Consider the following 21,889-nt stretch of genomic DNA (forward strand, 5'->3'; position numbering starts at 1 on the left):
TCTTAAACATTCCATTTTGTGTTCATTGAAACAACTCTGTGCTTTGCACTTGTATTTCATTGGTTTATGTGGAATTTGATTAATTACTTAACTACAAAGCAATGTAGCAGACATTCAATGTTTTGGGAATGAAATTGACATTTTCTTACTAATTCCCCTATTGTTGGAATTTTAGGTTTTCCTGGTTTTTAAATTATTTTGAAAACTCGTGTTGAACACCTTTGTTCCTAAAATTTTGAATGCATTTTGGATTATATCTCCTACTGGATTCCTGGAAATACAATAGCTGAACTTTTTTTTTTTTTTTTTGAGACGGAGTCTCACTCTGTCGCCCAGGCTGGAGTGCAGTGGCGCGATCTTGGCTCACTGCAAGCTCCGCCTCCTGGGTTTACGCCATTCTCCTGCCTCAGCCTCCCGAGTAGCTGGGACTACAGGCGCCCGCCACCACGCCCGGTTAATTTTTTATATTTTTAGTAGAGACGGCATTTCGCCGTGTTAGTCAGGATGATCTGGATCTCCTGACCTCGTGATCCACCCACCTCGGCCTCTCAAAGTGCTGGGATTACAGGCGTGAGCCACCGCGCCCAGCCAATAGCTGAACATTTTTTAGATTCTTGGTACTTCTTATTTCCTGTTTTTCTTCTTGAGCCCTGTTTTCTTTTCTTTTCTTTTCTTTTTTTTTTTAGATGAAGTCTCACTCTGTCACCCAGGCTGTAGTGCAGTGATCAGTCTCAGCTCACTGAAGCCTTCGTCTCTCAGGTTTAAGCAATCCTCCTGCCCCAGCCTTCCAAGTAGCTGGGACTACAGGCATGCACCACCACGCCTGGCTAATTTTTGTCTTTTTCTGGTAGAGTCAAGGTTTCATCATGTTGGCCAGAGGCTGGTCTCAAACTCCTGACTTCAAGTGATCTGCCTGCCTCGGCCTCCCAAAGTGCTGGGATTACAGGTATGAGCCACCACACCTGGCCAAAGCCCTATTTTCTATGGTGACATTTTCTTGCTCTCAGATCAAGTGTTAACGAGTGTTTCTTTTCAATGTCATGCTGTTCTTAGTTGGTTTGTTATCAAGTGCCTTCATTCAGCCAACAAATATTTATGTGAGCTTTAAACTCTGCACCAGGGGTTCAGTGACTGCCAGCGCTCATAGTCAGGAGTGTTTTTGACTTTTGCCTCTTTCTATAGATTTTTAAGTGGCTTGCAAGTAAAAGACTTCAAGTGAATAATAAAATAAGAGTACCTCAGGACCAAGGTCAATACAAATATCTTGCTATGATTTGGATATGGTTTGTTTGTCCCCACCAAAACTCATGATGAAATTTGATCTCCAGAATGGCAGTGTTGAGAGGTGGGGCCTATGGGAGGTATATGGGTCATGGGAGTGGGTTTCTCATGAATAGGCTAATGTCCTCCCTTAGGGGTGGGTGAGTTCTCACTCTCAAGGGAAAGGATATTCCATGAAGAATGGGTTGTTAAAAATAGTCTGAGTCTGACTTCCTTGATTTTGCTCTCTTGCGTCCTCTCTTACCAGGTGATCTCTTTGCACATGCCAGCTCCCCTTCCACTTTCAACTCTCCCGCCATGAGTTGAACCAGTCTGAGTCCCTCACCAGATGCGTATGCCCAATCTTGAACTTTCTAGCCACCAGAATTGTAAGCCAAATTGCATCTTTATAAACTACTCAGTCTCAGGTGTTGTTATAGCAACACAAAATGGATAAAGACAGAAGATTGGTACCAAGAGTAGGGTGTTGCTATAAAGATACCTGAAAATGTGGAAGTGGCTTTAGGAACAGGATAATGAGCAGAGGTTAGAAGAGTTTGAAGGAACAGGCATTATAGAGATTGCATTGCTTGGAGTGGAGCATTAAGGACAGTTCTGGTGAGGGCTTAGAAGATGAGCTGGAACTTCTAAGAGACTGGTTAAGTGTTTATGACCAGAATGCCAATAGAAACATGGACAGTAAAGGCCACGATAATGAGGTGTCAGATGGAAATGATGATGACACCAATGCTTACCACTTAGGCTCTTTGGAGTGGAGGCATGAGTCGAACCTGGGGCTGCTTGAGCAGGGAGCAGTGTCACAAAGCAGTGCAGGGCTGGGGCATCCATGTCCACTTGGTACTAGTTCTGCAGGCCAGGTGTGCAGAATCTAAGAGTGGTAGAAGTGTGGTGGCTTCCACCGAGATTTCACAGATATATCAAAATGCCTCAGAGCCCAGGGAGAAACCTGCTCCAGGGTTGGAGCCACCACAGCCAGTTCTCACTGAGGCAATGCCGAGTGTGGAGTAGGGTCACCACTGGGACCCCAGAACTATAGAGCCATTGGCAGCATACAACATCCATCTGGCAAAACCGCAGGCACCCAACTGCAACCCATGGAAGTAGCCACATGGGCTGCACCAACAAAGACATGGCAGCATACTAGACATAATGGCCTGAGGCCTTTGCAAGCCCAGCCCTGGAACCAGCGCCTCCAGGATGTGGGACGTGGAGACAAAGGATATTATTATGAAGCTTTAAGATTTAATGTCTGGCCAGGTGCGGTGGCTCACGCCTGTAATCCCAGCACTTTGGGAGCCCGAGGAGGGTGGATCACGAGGTCAGGAGATCGAGACCATCCTGGCTAACATGGTGAAACCTTGTCTCTACTAAAAATAGAAAAAATTAGCCTGATGTGGGGGTGGGCGCCTGTAGTCCCAGCTACTCGGGAGGCTGAGGCAGGAGAATGGTGTGAACCCAAGAGGCGGAGCTTTCAGTGAGCCGAGATGGTGCCACTGCACTCCAGCCTGGGTAACAGAGAGAGACTCTGTCTCAAAAAAAAAAAAAAAAAAAAAAAAAAAAAAAAAAGATTTAGTGTCTGCCCAGCTGTGTTTCAGACTTGTGTGGGGCCTGTTACTCTTTTCTATTGGCCTAGTCTCTTTTGGGATGGGAATATTTACCAAATGTCTGTGCCACTGTTTTATCTTGGAAGCAAATAACTTGCTTTTTATTTTACAGGCTCATAGCTGGAAGGAGCTTGCCTTAGGTCTCAGATGAGACTTTGGACTTTTAAGTTGATGCTGAAACAAGGCAAGACTTTGAGGCCTATTGGGATGCACTGATTGTATTTTTCATGTGAAAAGGACATGAGTTTCGTGGGGCCAGGGGCAGAATGCTGTGGTCTGGATGTAGTTTGTGTGTCCTCACCAAAACTCATGTTGAAATTTGATCTCCAATGTGGCAGCATTGAGAAGTGGGAGCCAGTGGGAGGTGTTTGGGTCATGGGGCAGATCCCTCATGAATGGCATGGTGCTCTTCTCAAAGTAGTGAGTGAGTTCTCTCAGGAATAGATTAGTTCCCTCCTGAGCAGGCTGTGTAAAAGCCAGGATGCCCCTCGGGTTTTGCTCATTTTCAGGTGTCTGCTTCCCCTTTGACGTTCTGCCATGTGGTGACGCAGCACAAAAGCCCTCACTGAAACCAGGGCCATGGCTTTGAACTTCTCAGCCTGCAGAACAATAAGCTAAAGAACCCTCTTTTCTTTATAAATCACCCAGCCTCAGGCATTCTGTTACAGCAACATTAAACAAACTACAACACATCCCTTTTCTGCAAGTCAACAAAATTGCTGTTGTTGATTCTCAAACTTGGCTTTGCATTTTCTAACAGCCAATAAAAGTGGGAACCATGGTCACTTATGTGGTTGTCATTACTGGAAAAGAGGAAGCATATGTGTTCTTTTGGGAAATAAAGCTTTTCCTAGCACTGAATCCAAAAGGCATTTCTTGAGTATAATTTTATTACCTAGAAGAGACACCAAGCAATATCAGAAATGATGTCCTCAACAACATTTTGAAGTTTTGTTGAAACAATAAATGCACTATCAAATTTCACAAAGCCTTTGTTTAGTGTTCTGCATCAAGTTTGGGGCATATTAAAATACAACTTCATGAAGGTGACCAACCAAGAAACTCAACCCGAGTCTCCAGGTAAATAACGAATTATCTAGTCCAACTTGGTCCAAAAAAAGAATTTAGAATTCCTGGAGGAAAAGAACAATGAAATACCATGTTTTTATCTGTTAACTTGGCAGAAAACATGCTTTCTTGAAAGATTAAATCCCAATTTTGGCAAGAGTTGGGAAAGTCAGCCCTCTCATGCCCTGTGGGTGGGAATATAAATTGGTACAATCTTTTTTAGAGGGCAATTTGACACTAAGTAACAAGAGTCTTAAAAATGTGCTTACACACAGCAATTCTGCTTTGGGGGATATTTTTCCTCTAAAGAAATAACTAAAAATGCACCAAAGACTTAGGTATGAGATGTTTGTTTTGCTCCGCCTCTTTGGGTGGCAGTAAACACAGATGGACACAACCAGGGGCTGGCGCTGGAAATCTCTGGAGCCAAGGCAGCTCTGGGCTGGAAATCTTTAGAGCCAAGGCAGCTCTGGGAGATGGATTTTTTTCTCTCACTCATGTAAGCTCCTCAGCTTCTTTCTCTTTTAGGAACTTTTTATTTTGGAATAATTTAAGACTCAAAATAATTTGCCAGAATAGTTCCCCTGTACCCTTCGCCCAGCTTCCTCAATGATAACACCTTACTTAACAATAGTGCATTATTAAAACCAGGAAAGGGACACAGCAGAATATTTTTTTTTTGAGACAGTCTCGCCCTGTCACCCACCAGGCTGGAGTGCAGCGGTGCGATCTCGGCTCACTGTAACCTCTGCCTCCCGGGTTCCAGCAATTCTCCTGCCTCAGCCTCCGGAGTAGCTGGGATTCCAGGAGAGCACCACCATGCCCGACTAACTTTTTTGTGTTTCTTTTTTTTTTTAAATAGAGATGGGGTTAGAATACTCTTGACTAAACTATAGGCCTTATTTGAATTTCACCAGGTTTTACATACACCATACACTCATTATGTGTGTGTGTGTGTGTGTGTGTGACTATGAAATCATATGTATAGATTCATGTAACCACCACCATAATCAAGATCCAGAACTCTTCTATCCAGAAAGAAATTCACCTATGCTACCCCTTTGTCATCATGCCCCACCCCCACCATAGCCCCTGGCAACCACAGCTCTGTTCCCCATCACTGTAATTTTGTCATTTCAGGAGTGTGATATAAATGGAAGCACACAGGATATAACCTTTAACCTCCTGGTGCATTTCTTCCTCCCCAGCCTGCATTTTCTCAAAAGGTCAACTGACCACAACTTCTTCTGGCCCCTCCTTAGCCTCTGATCATGCTTTTCACATCAGCATCCATTGATGAGTGGGTCTCACTTGGTACTTTTGCCCTGAGAGAGGGAATCCTATGGCCCGGTGCATGTGTGGGTCCGGCCATGTCATCAGTCACTGACAAGTTGACTGGATTTACTGTCAGGGGTCAGGCTCCCATGTCTGGTCCATTCATCCGTGACGGAGGGAAGCAAGCTGTTTGACACAAAACAAGGCCACCTTGCCCATCCCGTCATCAAAGAGATGAACAAAGGGAGATCCCCTCTGAGAAGGGCTCTGCCAGGCGGATGCTTTAACTGCTATATCTACTTCACAGGTCATTGGAAAGAGCCTAAATGCTTGCTAATAGAACTCCAGTTTGGGGCTAGTTTATGATAATAAGTTTGGGGCTGATTTATGATAGCCCTCCCTGGGTCCTCCAGGGCCCCAGGGCATGGATGCTCTTGGGCGTAAGCCCGTCATGGGAATTCCATTTTCCTTGCCAGTGGCTGGTTTAGGCAGAGCCTGTGAGACACAATGAGACCCAAGTGAGGACTCCGAGGAGCCATTCTTGGCCTCCAAAAGTCCTGTGGGAATTAACTGGAGATCAGCTCGACATCAAAGAACTCCCAAGGGTTTCTCAAATAGGAGATAGCATCATTCTGTGTGGTTTCTCCAGAGGGCCTTACTGAGGAAATATTGGACAGAAAACCGCTGCTGTGGCAAAACAAAAACAGAACAAAAACCAGTAACTATGGAGAGAAGACAAAAGGCCAGAGAGGAGATGCTGGGAAATTTTATTAGACTAAAAAAGTGCAGAGTAATCGTTTCGTGAGTTGACTCCAAAGGCCCCACGTGATTGCTGTGCCTGGGAAGGTTCTAATGCCTTCCCCACGTACCTGGTACTCAAAGCCTGGTGTCCCCAGGCTTTGCTGCGGTTCCAAAGGAGCAGAACACTGTCCCCTCGTCCAGCAGCATTAGCCCACCCAGGGAGTGGATATCGTCCTCACCTATCCGTGGGGTGACTATATAACTAACTGTTATATATATAACTATATTCCAAACGAGGACAGGTGTGAAAGTACAAGAGAGAGCCATTAACTCTCCCGGGGTCATGGTCATGAGCCAGGACCACCCAAAGCAGCTGTAGGGTCACCCAGCAAGCTGCCTCAGTGCTTCTGGTAAGAGCCCTGTCACCCGCCCCACCTCCCCTCACCTTTTGGGAGATGCCCATCCCCTTCTCTAAGCTTGTGACTCTGATATCGTATCTATTTCAGGGCCTCTCAACCTTGACCCTGCTGACATTTGAGGCTGCATTATTCTTTATTGTGAGGGGCCGTCCCGTGCCTTGTAGAATATTGAACAGCATCCCTGGCCTCTACCCACTAGATGCCAGTGATAATTCCTCACACAGTCCCTGTGGACATTGGGCAAATGTCCCCTGGGGAGCAAATAGCTCTAATCCCATCCTTCTGGCCCAGGTGTGCCTCTGGGTTAAAGCTTCCCTGGACAGTTAATGGCTTTCTAATCTTGGGGCCTAAAGAGACTGAGTCACAAGGCAGGGCAGGAGGCCACCTATGAGAATGGGCAAAATGGCGTTGTGGAGGACCCCTCAAGAAGGGAAAGAAATATGTACTTTTTTCCCCAAGGTTGTTTCTAGAATCCCTGCTATGACATGCAGGGGCTGGTGTCTCCACAGGAGATCATCCAAGCCTCCCAACCAAATGACCTCCATGCCCCTGGAGAACCAAGTGGGGGTGCAGTCCAGAAACATATTGCACCTGCAGTGGGGAGATTGTAGCTGGGTCGCCCCCACCCCACTGGGACATGTCAGGCACATTGAATGAATGAATTCCAGTTTAGTCTTAAACTCATGATGGACTCTGTGTGAGTGCATTTAATTTCTCTGATCTTTAATTTGCTCACTGGAACAACAAAGAAAAGATTGCTGATCTGCCTTACATGGGTGCAGGGTGAAATGACCTCCTCCAACCCATTCTCTCAGAGGCCATTTAGGAGATCCAGAAGCATCTATCTGGGGATGGCCACTGCTGGTTACTGCGGGGTCTTTGTAAGGAAAGTGAGGCCTGGAGGGAAAGGGCCACCCATGAGTACAGTAGGGACTAACCTGCTGCTTCACCAAGAGCATGGTAAGAGTAGCAAGTCTCAGTCCTCATGTGACACCAGACCATAATGTCCTTGGAGGAAAATTAGGACTTGGTGGAGTGAGACACTTTGCTCTTAAGTAACTAAAAAAGGGGTAGGGGTCTGTGTCTTTCACTAGTAGGGATATTCATTAGGATTCAGAGCCAGGGGAGATTTTTTCCCATATCAATAGGGCCACACCCCCAAGCCCGCCTGCTTTGAAGCCAGCAGATAGATGTGTAGACAGAAAAAAGTCTCAGTTAACATCTAGCCCAATGGTTTTCACCCAGTGGTAACTCTGGCAATTACCAACGTTGGCAACATCTGGAGATATTTTTGGTTGTCACAGTTGGGAAAGGGGTACTACTGGTATCTAGAGGGACAGGGGCCAGAGATGCTGCTAACCATCCTGCAGTGAGCAGGGCAGCACCACCCACCCCATCCCGTCCCACTCCCCTCAATGATACATTAATAGTTTTAAGGTTGAGCTGGGCGTGGCTCACGCCTGTAATCCCAGCACTTTGAGAGACTGAGACAGGCAGATTACTTGAGGCCAGAATCTTGAGACCAGCCTGGGCCACATGGTGAAACCCCATCTCTACTAAAAATACAAAAAAAAAAAAAATTAGCTGGGTATGGTGATGCATGCCTGTAGTCCCAGCTACTCAAGAGGCTGAGGTGGGAAGATCACCTGAGCCCAGGGGTCAAGGCTGCAATGAGCCAAGATTGTGTCACTGCACTCTAGCCTGAGTGTCAGAGTGAGACCCTGTCCAAAAAAAAAAAAAAAAAAAAAGCCTTGAAGTTGAGAAACCATGATAAGACTGGGATACTAGAGTTTGTCCTCCATCCCCGGGAATCCTATGGGGAAAGCTAGGGGTCTCCACCCTCCCCCCACCCATGGGAATAAAGGCAGGAGTTAGAGGTTGTATCTCCCGCTCCTCTGAGGTTGTCTTGAGCCATCAGTGGAAGAACTGCTTGACCCCGCTGCAGAGTCCGACACTCATGAGGTCTAGGGAAGACACCGAACGGTCCTCACCCAGGCCAGGACCTTTTGGCTATGGCCACAGGGGCTGGCACTGGGCAACGCCTACAGACTCACAGAAGACACCTGACCAGGTGAGATTTAAGCTAGTATCCCCCATCCTCCCTTTCTGGGTAGGGTGGCACCTCCCTTCTTCCCCCAGGGGGGCCACAGAGGGGCCCCAGCATGCCCAGGTGACTCATTACCAGGTTCATCAACAGCACCCAGAAAACGTTCTTCCTTTACTATTCCCTCTCTGCCTCTCCTGTGATCACACACTACCAACACCTGCTCCCAGGACGGAGCCTGGCACTTTAGCAGACAACTGTGAATGATCTAGAAACACGACCCTCCCCGCAGGGATTTAGAATTGAATATGCACTAAAACTCAAATTATAACAGGAATCATTTGCTACTTTGGGCCAGGCCTTGTGCTGCACACTTTGAATACAGCATCTCCCTCATTCTCTCAACAGCCTCTCAAGGTGGGTATTACAAGCATTATGCCCGCTTTTCAAATGATGAGTCCAAAGCTTACAAGGATTAAGTAACTTACCAAAGGTTCTTGGCTACAGTGGCAGACAAAGATGAGATGCAACCTGAGACCCAGCTGACTCCAAGGCACATGCTCCTAATCCTTGGTGAGCCTCCGCTGGGACTGTTCCATCAGTGAGTTCCAAGTAGGCAGAGGTGCTGCTTCCCAGTGACTGAAGCTCCTGAACCCATCCCTCTGGCTGCAAGCAGCCTTGTCCTCTCAACCTGGGGGCCCTCCATAACTGTCATTGTCTTGAACAAGAGCAGGATCACAGCCTGCGCTAAACTTTCTCCTATAAAAACAAACTCTGACAGGAAATTTTAGGCACTTCCCAGTAGATGGTGGCGGCTGAGGAGCTGGGAATCTTTTCTACCCCACTGTGGGAGCAGAATCTCTGGTCTTCATAAGTGATGGCTGAGCGATGTGTCAACCTTCATTGAGGCTTCCAGAATCTAGAGGCTTCCAGATAACTGGAGCCAGGCCCGTTTTCTAAGAGTCCTATTTGCCATGCTCAGGTGGAGTGCTACTTCCTATAACCAAGCTCAGATGAATCCTACATACCTTTGCTGGTTCCAGAAAGGCAGCTGGAGCCTGTGGCAAAGCAACTTTGCTTGGATTTCAGCAGTGGGTGTTCCCTACTTGGGGGCTCACCATCCCTTGCCATTTCCTCAGGATGCTTGCACAAAACCAGTGTCATAGGCTCCATACCCTCTAGGATGGCTAGAGTCTCAAAAACCAACCAAACAAGGGAAATAACAAGTGTCGATGAGGATGTGAAGTCACTGGAACCTTCCTACATGACTGGCGGGATGCAGTCACTATGGTCAACAGCCTTTCCATTCCTCTAAAAGTTAAACATGGGGTTACCATATGACCTAGCAATCCCACTCCAACATATATACCCAAGAGAAGTACAAGTGGGTGTTCAAACAAGTACACGTACACCAATGTTCCCAGCAGCACTATTCACAATAGCCAAAATGTGGAACAACTCAAATGTTCATCAGTGGATGAATGGGTAAACAAATTGTCACACACACACACACACACACACACGAATATTACTCAATCAGAAAAAAGGAACAAAGTACTGATGCATGCTTCAATGTGAATGAACCTCTGAAATTTATGCTAAGTAAAAGAAGCCAGATACAAAGGGTTATGTATGAAGCCATCCTCCTTACATGAAATATTCAGAATAATCAACTCCACAGACACAGAAAGCAAATTGGCGGTTGCCGGCGGGGGAGAACGGGGAATAATGGCTTAAGGAGCATGGATTTCCTTTTGGGATAATTAAAGTTTTGGAACTAGATAGAGATAGTAGTTACAAAACACTGTGAATGTACTAAATGCCACTGAGTGGTTCAATTTGAAAGGTTAATTTTATGTTGTGAATTCATGATTTTATCTCAATAAAATTTTTTTCTTAATTAAAAAATTAGCATCATAGTTATACCAGCCCGGGCAGGGGGCTGGGTGGGTGCATTCTGAAAGTACTGTATTCTTCCTTAAGCTCTACAGGACAAGCTGTACAAGTTGCTTTAGTAAACAACATTTGCCCCTTCTTCCAATAGCTGTCTCCAAGTTTCCCTTTGAGGACCTGTTCCCATCACACTTTCCAGTCCAGATGCCAGTGATCTGAGTCCATTCATTCACTTTCCTGGTTTTCTGTCACTTGCCATTGAAACAGTCCTGACTGATACAGCCAACTTCAATGTTTCTGTGGAGCATACCCTAGTTTTTGTTTAATTTCAAGAGGCCATTGAGAGATGTTCATGTTGCAATGTGGAAATTCTAGCTTCCAACCCTCTACTTCAATCTGTACAGAAAATTTCAAGTTTCAATTTACATTTAAAATGTTTCCTACGATGGTGATAATGTCCATGTACTTAAAGCCAATAAACTACACACTTTAAAAATGGTTACAAAGGTAAATTTTATGTTTTGCATATTTTACCACAGTATAAAAAATAATAATAAATGTGATTTTTTTCTGACTATATGATCATGGTAAAAAAAAAAAACTTGAGCAATGTAGGAAAGTATGAAGAAGAATATAATTATCATCCACAATGTCTGTTTCAGGGCTAACAACTGCTAACACTTTGGTATATTTCCTTGTAGTCTTTTTTATTTTTTACAGTATGAAATACGTGTATATATACACACTGTGAAAACTAAAAAGGACTATTGTTGTTAACCCTGAAACAGACATTACAGATGATAATTATATTCTTCTTCATGCTTTTGTATATTGCTCAAGTTTTTTTTACCATAAACATATAGACACAACAAATAACATTTATTATTATTTTTTATACAGTTGTATATATATACACACAGAGTGAAAAACAAATGAAATGAAAAAATAAATTATATAGTTTTTTGCCCTGATTTTTATTTAACATTATACCATGAACATTTTTTCTACCTTTAAATTATGTATTAGTCCGTTTTCATGCTGTTGATAAAGACATACCTGAGGCTGGGTAATTTATAAATTTATAAAGAAAAAGAGGTTTAATGGACTCACAGTTCCACGTGGCTGGGGAGGCCTCATAATCATGATGGAAGGTGAAAGCTACATCTTACATGGCAGCAGGCAAGACAGAATGAGAGCCAAGCAAAAGGGGTTTCCCCTTATAAAACCATCAGGTCTCGTGAGACTTATTCACTACCATGAGAACAGTATGGGGGAACGGCCCCCATAATTCAATTATCTCCCACTTGGACCCTCCCGCAACACATGGGAATTATGGGAGCCACAATTCAAGATGGAATTTGGGTGGGGACACAGCCAAAGTATATCAATTGTGATTGAAACTTAATTTTTAGTGGTTGCATAATATTCCATCCTGTGGGTGCAAGATACTTAAACTAATTAATTCCCTGATGGTAGATATTTAGAGAGTCTCCTATTCATCTCCATCATAAAATAAACTAAGATGAATATTGATATTTAGATTCCTAGAAAAGGGATAGGAACAATTGCAATGCTTTTGGTCCAAACTGCAGATAGCTCCACAGAAAGTACCCATAGAATCACCCTTTTCTCAAGCCTTAATCACTGACTGAAGCCTTAATCACTGACCACCAGCCTGGGATGGCAGCTGGTGGGTCCCTTATGGAGACCTGTGGCTGGAAGACACTGTCATGGCTGGAGGGGACACTTCTGGCCCCCATCTCTACTGGCTGGCACCTCTGTGGCATACACTGCTTCCTTCCCAGATGCTGCCTGCCTAGAAAACCACTCTTTCAAAGCTGTTTTTTTTTCCATTAACGTCAAAGCTAGGAAATGGCTATTTAAGATGTTATTTTCTGTCATCCCAGGAGCCAGGAAATTGGGGAGGTGGCATGAGCCTGGTTCTGCTTTATTTGTTCTGAAATACATGGAAATGCTCTCATTCTCTGGCCTCCCTTTCTCCTCACTCCTATCCCCGTCCCTACCTTCCAGGGCTTTTGGCTTTGTTTTGGGGGCCCTCCCCACACCATGCCACTGATGTCTGCCCTGTGCAGTGTGCCCTGCGGAAGGCGGCAGCTATTTGACCTCCCTTCCCTTGCAACCATCCATAAACCTGCTGAGCTGGCGGCCACAGCAGCCACACTTCTCATGGGCTGAGCGTGCCGAAGTTCTCTAAGGAGCCGCTCGTGTGTAACACCATAGCCCATGTGAATCCGCGCTGACATCCGCACAGATGAACGGATCAGATGAGATTTTATCTCCCTGAGGCCCATGGGCACGAGTCACTGGAGTTTTATGGGGTCCAGTAAAGAGCAAGGAAAAGTCCGGGTCTTACAAGGCTGTAATCGCCTCTTACAAAGATTCTCTCCCAACCACCTGGTGCCTTAGCCCTGCAGGGAGCTGTCCAGGTGCTGACCCATTTAAGCGCAGCTTCCTGGGCCTCCTTCAGACCTTCCCCGCCAAGGTTTTTTCCTCCCTGTTCCTGATGTATTCTGCTCCATCTGGGGCTTTTATTGGGTGTCGTTTCCTTTACCACCCTATAACTTTCTCAGCAGTCAAAATGGAGAAGAGTCTTCATTTTGCTGGTGGGCGCCCTGCCCTTGGAACTGTTTTATAAGCAATCATCCAGTTACTAAGGGGAAAAATGATGAGAGCAGAGGACGAACAGCTGGTCTTAGGGGAGCCGGGAGGCAGCTGGGAGAACAGCCAGTGGGAATCCGAGCGGCTGCTCGGTGATCCGGCAGGGACGCGGATGGCTTTGTGAACTCTCCCAGGCTTCACACTCGGATGCATCCGGAACAGGAGACCGCACACTCTCAATGAGGAAGAGATGTGGTTCTTAGGAAGCCACATTTGAGCCCTGATAAGGCCCGTAGTGGGCTGTGGAGAGGAGAGGGACGCTAGCTGGGAGGGGCTGTGGGGAACAGCTCAGACTGAACTGAGAGGTGGTGGAAAAAGGAGGGATGTGGCGAGGGCTGAGCGAGGGGGGAAGGGAGAGGTAGGGCCAATGTCCCTGCAGACTCCACCCCCACCCCCACACGCAAAGTCAAGTCCAGGAGAAAAAGAGAAAAACACAGGACTGAGTCCACGAGCAAGCAGGAGCAGGTGAGTGAACAATCTCATCTGGAGGCTTAGCACACCCAAAAGCACAGCCCCACCTTCTAGGTCCCCACCAACCAGCTCGGACAGGAAGTGCCATTTGGTGGCCCAGCCTCCTGCGTGAAGCAGAATGGACAATCAGCCTCTTGCTTTCTGAAGCACAGTATTCCTTGGGCCTCCTTGCCAGCGACTGTCACCTCCGCCTTCCCTGTTTGCTCAGTCATCCGGGCTACATGGCTCTGACACAGCTCCCTGGGTCCCCTGCTGAGGCCAACTTTTGCATGGTTAAGCCCTGACAGCTGGCCTAAAGATTCCAGCTGTTGTGCCCACTCACGGCATGGGTGATCCTGATGTGGATGGAGCCTCAATGTGCCATTCTCCTTTGAGCACTAGAATTTGGCCATATATAGGGCAAATTACCTCTTTAATCCTCCATAGCCTTAACTGGAAATAGGGGCTAGCAATTGTCCTAGCTCAGAGGGCTGTTGTGAAAACTAAATGTCTTAACACATGGTAAGCACTTAGCAGAGTGCGTGGCATGTAATTGATATTAGCTGTAGTGGGGATTAATATTATTATTAGCCAACCCTTTATAGGGGCAGCTCCACAGTGAGCTCAATTCTTCTTGCTCTGGCCTTGACCAGGTTTTTCTGCCTACACCCCCTCCCAACTTCATGGGGCCCTCTTCCCTCTCCCCCAGCCTCCTGACATACACACATATGCACACTCTGCACATTTTCAGATACTGCTCATTTCAAACTTGACCTGGATCTGCTGAGAAGCTCTGGTCTCCTCCATCCCCAACACGATTGAAGGTGCCTTGATAGGTCTGGTATTGATCAGTCTGGTATTGATCATCCCACATCAGTGTTGATGACCACTTAGATCTGGAGTTTGGAATTCCATTTCTGCTCTACGCTAGAAGCAACATCTGTTTGCTTAAATAAACCAGTCCGTGTGTACTAGAAGATACATACAGCTCATGCTATGTGGCTGCCAGAGGTCAGTAAGGAATCTCTACTCCTCGTCATCATGTGGGAGTTCAGAGTGACAGAGTGCCATCTTGACACCTGTCTCCACAATCCCAAAGGCAGAGAGACGAGCATGGCAAAGCACTCAGTGATTCTGAAAGCTTCCACCTGGAAGTGACACATGTCACCACCTCCACCCCTAAGGGACCAGAAGGAGGCTGCCTGGCTGGAAGACATTTCCTCCTCCCAGACATAACTGGGCCTCTTCCTTGTCATCTACACAGGCACATTCTGCAAAGAATGTGCACATGGATGTGTGTTTCTCATTAAGATCTAATGAGTGAAGCCATCAGATTTGTTCAGACTGGCCCAGGATTCAAAGAGAGAGCTGAGGTTTTATGAAACTCCCCAACCAATGAGGAATCCATGAATTATTAAAAGGACAGAAAAAGAGACCCAGGGTGGAAGGGTTGCTCCATTATTCATCAGGCCTGGAGTCCCCAAATCCCCAAGCACAGCTGTTGGCTTTTACACCTACAGCATTTTCCCATTATGTCTACAGTGAGCCTTTCAAACGCGCCGTATTGGCAGCCTCCGAGCAGTGCTCCCGCCCCCGTCACCCACTGCCTGTCTCATTATCTGAAGCAGTCGGCGGCCCAACCGTGGGACACAGATGTTGGTGTTGCTCACCCACCTTCACTTCCCGGGCTCCCTGATCACAGACCTGAGGGCCTGAGGGCCAAGCTCCTTACAAGAACTGGGAGGCCTCTCCCACTCTGGCCCCAATAACTACTTCAGTTTTGTCTCCCTCCATTTCCCGTGCCCACCATACCTCAGACCATTTGCCTTTCCCTGAATGTAATTTGATATTCTCAGGCCTTCGCCTAGGATGACCCCTTTGCCTGAAACTCCCTTCCCAGCCCTCTGTCTACCTGGTGAATTTCTATTTATCATTTACGGCCAGATCAGAGGAAGGGAAATTAACTTTTGCTGAGAGCCCCCGATGTGTCAGACCCTTGTGCAAACATGATCTCACTTTTGCAACCCAGTGAGGTTGGCATTATCACCAGCACCAGAGACATAATTCTGTGGGGTCCGGTGCAACAATTAAGATGTAGCCCCTTGTTGAAAACTGATTAAGAATTTTGAGATGGCAAAATCAGATCATCAAACCAGGCACAGAGCCTTCCTAAGAGCAAGGCTTTGAGAACCATGAAGCCAGCTTTGATTATGGAGAAGTGAACGAAAGCTCAGAGAGGTTAAGTAACTTGTCCAAGGTCACACAGCTAGTTAGGGGCAGAGCCAGGTTGAAGACTTCATTCCATCAGATCCAAATTGCTGTTTTTCAGCCACCCATGTTGTGGGGACTTCCCCACTTGCCTTGGGCAGAATGACTGGGGAGGAGACTCTGAGCACCCCTGGACACTATCTTCCCTTTTTTTTTTTTTTTTGAGATGGAGTCTTGCTCTGTCGCCCAGGCTGGAGTGCAGTGGCGCGATCTCGGCTCACTGCAAGCTCTGCCTCCCAGGTTCACGCCATTCTCCTGCCTCAGCCTCCCGAGTAGCTGGGACTACAGGCACCCGCCCCCATGCCCGGCTATTTTTTTTTTTTTTTTTTTTTGTATTTTTTAGTAGAGATGGGGTTTCACTGTGTTAGCCAGGGTGGTCTTGATCTCCCGACCTTGTGATCTGCCTGCCTTGGCCTCCCTAAGTGCTGGGATCACAGGCGTGAGCCACCGCGCCTGGCCACTAGCTTCCCTTTTAAAGGGTGTTTTCTGCAACCAATTGATCTGTTACTTCTCCATAAGCATTGCAAGATGATCCAGAGAATAGGGTCACACAGATCAAAAAGGGGGCCTATCTAGGGGGCAAGTGGACATTCTGGGATTGTTCAATTAGCCCACAAGGGAGGACATCCCCTCTCCCAACCTCCCCTTTCCTCACACCCAACACCAGGCAGTCTGCTCACTCCCACTCCATACACTTACTCTTCAACGGCGGGAGGACATGGCGACGGCCCGCAGAGGTGACCCACAGGGCATGGATCCTAGGCCAGCCTCTCTGGCCTTTGCTGGGAATATGAACTGCAGACTGCGAAAGGCACATCTCCTGGGTGCTTTGCCCGTTTTCATCTTTTCATTTCATTGATCCAGCTCCCTCTGAGGTTTTCTTTGGTGGTTTTCTCCTTGACAGCTTTAGTCTTGGGGAGATGTGTCCAACTTCCAGTCATTCATTCAGCAAATACTATGTGCCTACTATGCATCAGACTTTCTCCTTTTAAGGGGCTCCCAGCATAGTTAAGGAGATGGACAGTAAATTCATCATTGCCATACTGGTGAGAGCTGTGCAAGAGGTTCCTGGGCCCAGAGACGAAGAAGAAATCCATTCTTGGGTCAAAGGGAGTAAACTGAATAAGGTCTTGAAGGATGTATAGGAGTTTTCCAAGTAGCATAGAGGGCAATCCACGCAGAAGGAACTAGCACATTTGGAAGGGTTTGAGGATCATGGGCGTTGAGAATTTGAGATATGGGGCCACTCAATCCAGTGGGAGATGTGGTCACGCATCATATGGGATGAGGCTTTTCCATCAGGGTATTCTGGGGGGTAGAGAAGAACACTCTTGGGGTAAGTGGGAGAAGGGAGAAAAAGCAGAAAACTGCATAGGCCTAAAATGCTGTGAATAGACACGTAGTGTATCCTTTCCAAAAACCTTCAGTTGTCCCAACTCCACCTGGCCCCATTCACACATGACAAAGTCCTCCCATGTCAGGAGACCTCAGCAACATAGACGCTTCTATAAGGGTTTCTGCCCTACAGTTTTAAACTAATATGTTCACTGCTGATGTCTCATTATTTAGCAATCAACTTTGCCCCCAGATATTTCCACATGCCACATCTTTGACCCCCTCTTGATCTGCAGGGATTTTACAGGCCTTTGAGGGGAAGCTGCTGGTCTGTGAGCATCTGCCCAAGTGTGCCGGACAAAGATATCGGTCAGGCTGCCATTTCAAAGCAATAAAGATGTGTGGCTATGCAAGCCAGGAAGAGTTAGCCCTTGGGTCCCCCTTCCAACCTGGCTGACCACACTGGCTCCAGCTGCCACTTTCAAATTAGTCATAGATTAACAAACATCTATTGAGCACCTATTGGGTGTCCAGAACCCAGAGACTAAAGGAGACATAGAACCTAAGAAAGGAAGAAATGTTTTAATGTTAGTTGCCACCATTTATTGGACATATATATCCATTTTACAGTTAAGAGGGACAAACCCTTTGCTTAAGGCCACACAGCACAAAAGCATAGTGGGGCTTTAAAGACTCAGATTCTGCACCTAGACAGGCCTGAGCTGCAATCCTGGCTCTGCCATTTTCCAGCTGTGTGTCCTCAGACTCCTCACTTAAGCGCCCTGTGCCTCAGTCTTCTCATCTGTAAAATGGGATTTGTGTGAGGATTAAATGACTTAACACATGTGAAGCTCATTGAATGCTTACACTAGTAAGTGCTCAATAAATACTAGCTGGCATTGTTGTTCTATCATCATCATCATCATCATCATCCTTATTTAAAAGCAGCAGCAACAGCAGAGGCTGCAGCCCCAGCTGCTGGAATTTGAAGGTGAGTCTGACTCCAGGCAGGGCCTCCCAGCCCTATGCGGACTCTGAAAGCCTCTCCTCTCCCACGCAAGCCCTCAACTCTTCACCTGCCACCCCCACGAGAGTGCTCACCCTAGAAGTGCTCACCTCCCGCGCTGGGAGACCGCATCTGACCGGTCCCAAACCCCGCCCGCAGCTGGCAGCGCCGGGTGGGGAGGCCCCGCCCTCGGCCCCGCCCCCTGCCCGCCCCTCCCTCTCGGGGTCCCGGGCGCGAGCTGAGGCGGCGGCGGCGGCCACGGTCACTGGCGCCGAGCGGTTCCGGCTGACTGGACGGGGCGGGCGTCCCGGGCAGCCTAGCGTGGTACCTCCCGCCCCGCGCGCCCAGCCGGCGAGGGACATTGGACCCGGGTCGGGGGTCGCGGCGACTCCAGCGAGGTAAGAGCTGGGAAGACCGGGAGAGACCACCTCTTCCTTCCTGGGGGGTCCCTGGGGGTCTGTCTCCCACCGGTGCTGGGCCGCGGCGCCGGGCTGCGCCCCCATGACGGCCCAGCCAGGGGCAGGGGCCGGAGAGCCCCAGCGATCGCGCACCCTGGAAGGGGCAGTGTGGTGGGGAGCGCGGGCGTGTGTATGCGCGTGTGCGTGTGTCTGTCTGTCCATCTGTCTGTCCCAAGGATGTGTCAGGGGAGATGATGACGCCCCCTCTTTACAGTCGCTTCTAGGCAGTTTACCCACGCCAAAGCTGAGGGCAGACTTTTCCACGACGGACTTGAATGGGGCTGGCAGAATTATCCGGATAATGCAGGAAGGGATAAGCCCACCACCACCTGTTGAGCTGGGCTGTCGGCCTACCCGGGTCCAACTCCCCGCTTATCACAGCCTGCAGGGTGGCCTCATTTCTCCAGCTTGTGGGACTCGGGGTTTCCTTCTGCCTGTGAGGAGGGTTGATAGGAGGAGGTGTCCCTGCCAGGAGCCACTGAGCAGAGATGGACTCGCGGGGATGATCAGGGTGGTGCTATGGGGACCCCACCACAGGTGCTGGGCGTGCGTTGTCAACCCCCCAGGCACACCCCAAATTTGGATTTCCCCAATCACTCCAAAGACTCTCATTGTGATTACCCGATCTTTGCTCTCATCCTAATTTGGCAGTTGATGAAGATGCAGCTTGTTAAAAATGTTAAAGTGAAATCAAATTATCACTTCCTAGGACTGAAAATGATTTGAGAAATAATTCCGGGAGCCTGGCTGGGGAGGAAAGAAGCTCATATTCTGACTAGCTTCTCCAGGGCTGCCCCGGGGCTGCCTCTGGTACCTGCCAGGCACACTGGTGGTTGAGGAAGCCCTTGTTCCCAGAAAGGAAGGGATTCACTCACTTTGCACTGGATTATCAGTGACTGGGTTAGAGCAGGACCCAGGACAGGATCCCCAAGTGGGAGCTGTCTCAGTTTGACAGATGTCACATACAAGCTGTCACCGAGGCTGGCTTCTGCTCCACATCCATCCTGGGGAACACAAGATGGGGCTTCCCCTCCCAGCCACCTCACACCCATTCCCCTCATTTCCACAAACCTCAAGTCTTGATCAATTAACAGCCAGGATTGCCTGGGTGTGGGTGTGGGTGTGGGACCTCTATTGGCTCTGATGTCCTGGTTTCAGAGTATCTCAGGACCACAGGCATCTCAGTGGCAGGTTGGTGGCACCTCTTTGCAGACCCTGTAGCCAGCCCCTCATGTCGAAGTCTCCTGCCTGCCTGAGAAGCCCTAGCTCTGCCTCACTTCTCTGCTAACGCAGCCCCTGGAGGTAGCTGGGGGACACGTCATCTCAGGGCCAGGTCCCCAGGGTGCCTAACAGGGTGAAATCTGTGCTTGTGCCTGAGACCTCACCACCACTAAACCTCCTCCCTTTTGTCATGTGGAAGGCAGTGGATGTGCTGAGGGGCTGGGTAGTCCAGTTCAACGGAAGATAGGGAGGTGGCCCTGCTGCGGCTGTGGCTGTTAGTGATGTGAGAATCCCAGCATCCTGGCTGGCTGCACCCCAGGCCCCACAAGCCAACAGCAGGCTTGAGGGAGCTCAGCCATTCTCAGGCTTGTCAGCTGGGGCTCTGTGACTTGGTGCAGGGGGAGATTGGCTGAATTGTTCACGCTTGTTTGGAAGAGACTGGCCTTAGGCTGTTGTGGGAAACGTGAGCTCCAAACCCTGCTAGGTCCCTGACTGTGTGACATTGGCCAGCTTACAGAATGCTTGGAGGCTCAGCTTCCTCATCTGTAAGATGGGTCTGGCGGGGTGTTTTGAGAATCAAGTAAGGTCATGAATGACAGTGTCCATTTTACTGGAGGTGGTTCAGGGCTGGTGTTGTGGTCTCTGCTTTCTCTAGCCCCCAGCTGGACTCTCTGACATTGGACTTGAGGGAAGTGGCTGTGTAGCTAGGATGCCTCATGCCATCCTTAGAGGTGGGGGAAGTGGTGTGAATTTTAGTAGCAGGGTAGCTCACAGATTGAGCTTAGATTCCCAAAAAGTGAGGATGGAGGATGTAACCCAGTCTCCAGCAAGCTCTGCCTCTGCAGGGAGCTGGCACTTCTGTCCCCAGCTTCTGCCCTGAGCCATTGGTGTCCTGGGCCCACCCCACACAGCCTTCTGGCTCACTGACACTTGGCATGTGCCTGCTCTGTCATCTTCTTCTGAGTTTTGGGCCAGTCCTACTCCCTGGCAGAATTGGGACTAGCTACTTGAGACTTCAGGGGCACCAGAACAACCCCTGCCCACCAAATATCATGCTGTTCCTCCAAACCTAGCCATCTGATGCTTAATATCCCACCATTAGAGACTTATTCCTGTGGTTCATAGTCTTATGTCAGTTACTAATCCTTAGCATCAATGACTTGTTTAGAAGCTTTCAGGACCTTGGAGAGGAGAGAAAGAGAAGGCAGAACAGAGAGGAGAGAAAGAGAAGCTTGGGGAGTGTAGGAGAGAGAAGATTGTGCTTTGCCAGCCTCACAGTTCTGCAGAGACAGGCCCAGCTGCTAAGCTCAAGAAGGCCCCAGGGAGAAGGAGAGGCTTGGGGCGAGGGGTAAGGGGCAGGCCTCAGGCAGAGAAAGTTGTGAATATCAAGTGGGAATTCTCTGTGTGAATACAGGGTGGGTGCCAGGCCTGTCTCTGGGTTGGGCTCCAGTAGCCTGTTCGAGAGGTGAAATAGTCCCTGATGCAAAAGCATCCTTTCTTTTCATGCTGCTCCACCCGCTGCTCAGAACACACCACGTGGGGTTTCGTGTGTTCTATGGGTGGTGCCCTCTGCATTAGGAGAGGCTGGCCTGGTCACGCTGGCTGTTTAAAATTGTCAATGATAATTTGTTAGGTCAGCAAAATGACAGAGTATCCCCTGCCTGGCTGTGTCTCCCTGAAAATTCCCCTGTCACTCCCTTTGCCCTTTCCTGAAAGAAGCAAAAATGGCATAATTCACTCAGACCCACGAGTCTCCTGGGCTGAGAATGGCCTGGGGGAGCAGAGTTCGGCTGGGATCACCCTGAAAAGGCCTGTGGAGGTGATTTGTTGCTCAGCTGGGCACAAGGTCCTGAGTTTTCCAGTGTGGGAGCAAGCGGAAGGGGGGACGGAGGGGTGAGAACTGAGAGTCCCTGCTCACGGCAGCCCATGGCCAGGCTCCTTGTGGGGAGAAGGCTGGCATCACCTGGGTGCCCAGGGGGCTTGATGATGTGGACTGGCCCTGGCTGGTGAAGCCCCAGCAATGAGCAGTTTGCTGCCTTTTCTGGATGCTCCAGGGGGCAGAGCCTGGACCAAAAGAAAGATGTTTTAAGTCAACAGTATGACCTATTGGCCATGAGCACCCAAGGGACCATCCTTAAGGATGATTC

General features: G+C 48.4%; 1 protein-coding gene across 1 annotated transcript in view; it reads left to right on the forward strand.

Annotated features, from left to right (window-relative positions):
• Positions 1 to 18,322: 18,322 nt before the first annotated feature.
• CACNG5 (calcium voltage-gated channel auxiliary subunit gamma 5) overlaps positions 18,323 to 21,889 on the forward strand; it is a 59,280-nt gene continuing 55,713 nt past the window's right edge. The window contains exon 1 of the mRNA XM_002827742.5: positions 18,323 to 18,461. The gene's annotated coding sequence lies outside the window, so the exon portion shown is untranslated. The remainder of the gene's footprint in view (positions 18,462 to 21,889) is intronic.

The sequence above is a fragment of the Pongo abelii genome, chromosome 19, assembly GCF_028885655.2.
Source record: "Pongo abelii isolate AG06213 chromosome 19, NHGRI_mPonAbe1-v2.0_pri, whole genome shotgun sequence".
NCBI classification, from domain to species: domain Eukaryota; kingdom Metazoa; phylum Chordata; class Mammalia; order Primates; family Hominidae; genus Pongo; species Pongo abelii.